The sequence below is a fragment of the Ctenocephalides felis genome, unplaced genomic scaffold (genome assembly GCF_003426905.1).
Source record: "Ctenocephalides felis isolate EL2017-DRISC unplaced genomic scaffold, ASM342690v1 CF-g0.4_SCAFFOLD_01170, whole genome shotgun sequence".
Taxonomy (NCBI): Eukaryota; Metazoa; Arthropoda; class Insecta; order Siphonaptera; family Pulicidae; genus Ctenocephalides; species Ctenocephalides felis.
This window is the reverse complement of record NW_020537324.1, coordinates 66,331,822-66,334,784: the sequence shown is the minus strand read 5'-3', so window position 1 is coordinate 66,334,784 and position 2,963 is coordinate 66,331,822. Positions and strand designations below refer to the sequence as shown.

General features: G+C 26.8%; 1 long non-coding RNA gene across 1 annotated transcript; it reads right to left on the bottom strand.

Moving 5' to 3' along the window:
- Positions 1-874: 874 nt before the first annotated feature.
- Positions 875-1,687, bottom strand: LOC113368036. Its single transcript, XR_003366330.1, has 4 exons — positions 1,452-1,687; positions 1,252-1,392; positions 1,032-1,172; positions 875-949 (listed from the first exon to the last, which is right to left on the bottom strand). It is a non-coding gene; the product is annotated as an uncharacterized LOC113368036 (long non-coding RNA).
- Between the last annotated feature and the right edge of the window lie 1,276 nt (positions 1,688-2,963).

Here is a 2,963-nt window from a genome sequence, read left to right as displayed (position 1 = left end):
GTCAAAAGATCTTCAATATGAAGCGTCCATTAGTCATTAGTCATAGACAGAAAAGTAAAATATATAGAGTCACGAATAACTTTCAATTGTATTTTCGTGCATAGAGTCTCGCATACATAAAAGAGTAGAACACGTAACCTATCTTTTTGACAGTTTTGTGAAACAGCTGTACCACACCGTCCATTTTGTATGTTAAACTTACAAAACACTGTAACTGAACGGTTACGTTATGAAGAAAACCATGCATTAACGTTTAAAGGTTACAATTAAACGTAACATTTACGTTTTATTAACGTAACCATAAAATACATAACAACGTTTCTTCTGTGCTACGTTACTTTAACTTTATGTGACGTTTGTGGTTTACTGGCCCAGTAAACCACAAAACGTAATGAAAACGTTAATAGAACGTAACAGATTATACGTAAAACATAACGGTTACGTAACCTAAGAGGCACACAGACGTATCTATTTTCGCCTCAAAAACGTAACGGCCTGTTTAGTTACGCGAAAACATAACGGTTTCGTTTTTGTAACGTTTCCAAATTGCGCGAAAACGTAACGGTTTCGTTTTTGTTAGGTTTCTAAATTACTAAATTAACGTGTAGGTGTCTTTGATGTAACTTAAAAATTTAATAAAATTTCCTGTAAATATAGAAACCATTTTTTATATTAATTTTATTTCATATTATAATTAAGAATTTACAAAATTTACATAACATATACTTAAAATTACAAAACTACAGAATATAAATTTGGATTTTAAAAATTTGATTAATCTAAAACAAAAAATAACAATTCTAACAAATTTCTATTTAACAGGATGGAATTAAATGTTTTATTTTGATTATAAAATTTTAACCATTGAAAATAAGTCTTGTGTAAAATTCTTGGCAACCTTTGTTTATCAAATTGAAACCATTTCACTGCTTTCTGTTTGTAAATGTATCTAAAACAGAACCAAACAGGTTAGAAACAATTTCTACAAATTGTTTATTGATAATATTGATTTAAATTTTTTGTAACATTACCTCTAAAAATATTCATTATTTTCAAGTTATTGACAGCTAGGCAGTCCTTTCAACAATACCAAAAACATATTAATTCTTCATCGAATTACACTTTAGACAATAAAGAAGATTTTAGTCTCTGAATTTTTAAATATATTTTTGCTGAAGTAAAAACAATAGAAGGTTATGATTTGGAAATATTGTGATTATTATTATAAATTGTAACAATACTTCTAATTACCTCTATTTACTTTCATTATTTATTAAGAACAAAGTGCAGCTAATTCCTTTATGAACGTATTGCTCAAATATTGTCTTAATTGTTTCTTGTCAGTTCAGCCAAATTTCATCCACCGACTTTTAAATCATATTTTTGCTAAAACTAAATCATAAAAAATTAATACTAAATCATCTAATCATCTCTATCATAATGGGGTATACCAATTCCATGACACATGACACGAGTGTCATCATTTAATGCTGTAAAAAATTTTATTCTTCTTCAAATCATTTTTTCGTGATGATGGTGGATTATTATTTTATATTCTAACTTTGCATTCATATTCTTTATTTGAGCAAATATCTTTATTATGTTCTGAGTCATTATATTTCTTCAATTGAAAACCATTGTATTAGTTTTTGCTCCTGTTTAGCCGAACTATATTATTGTTACTGAAGGGGCTACAAATATTAAATTTGTATTTGTATATCTCATTTTTACTAACCTTTTGACTCAACATTGCAATAATCATTGAGGTTATGATTTTTTTGTAGAATTTAATTATTATTTGATAAACATACATTTGATGAAAACATCTACAAATAACAAAATACGCGAATAGAATTTCCATTAAGGTCCAACTATATACTAAAAAAAAAAAATCATTATTATAATAATATATAAATTAAAATAATTTACACATGTTTTATATTTATACTTACCTTGATCGACTCCATTTTAAACATTTTAACTGCACACTGCATAACTAATACGTTCTACATTAATCATATAAAACATTAATCATATAAATAATGATTAAATAAATGCTTCAAAAGAATGAAATAATTTGCTTGTCAAAAGATCTTCAATATGAAGCGTCCATTAGTCATTAGTCATAGACAGAAAAGTAAAATATATAGAGTCACGAATAACTTTCAATTGTATTTTCGTGCATAGAGTCTCGCATACATAAAAGAGTAGAACACGTAACCTATCTTTTTGACAGTTTTGTGAAACAGCTGTACCACACCGTCCATTTTGTATGTTAAACTTACAAAACACTGTAACTGAACGGTTACGTTATGAAGAAAACCATGCATTAACGTTTAAAGGTTACAATTAAACGTAACATTTACGTTTTATTAACGTAACCATAAAATACATAACAACGTTTCTTCTGTGCTACGTTACTTTAACTTTATGTGACGTTTGTGGTTTACTGGGTAGTAAACCACAAAACGTAATGAAACGTTAATAAACGTAACAGATTATACGTAAAACATAACGGTTTACGTAACCTAAGAGGCACACAGACGTATCTATTTTCGCCTCAAAACGTAACGGCCTGTTAGTTACGCGAAAACATAACGGTTTCGTTTTTGTAACGTTTCCAAATTGCGCGAAAACGTAACGGTTTCGTTTTTGTTAGGTTTCTAAATTACTAAATTAACGTGTAGTGTCTTTGATGTAACTTAAAATTTAATAAAATTTCCTGTAAATATAGAAACCATTTTTTATATTAATTTTATTTCATATATAATTAAGAATTTACAAAATTTACATAACATATACTTAAAATTACAAAACTACAGAATATAAATTTGGATTTTAAAAATTTGATTAATCTAAAACAAAAAATAACAATTCTAACAAATTTCTATTTAACAGGATGGAATTAAATGTTTTATTTTGATTATAAAATTTTAACCATTGAAAATAAGTCTTGTGTAAAA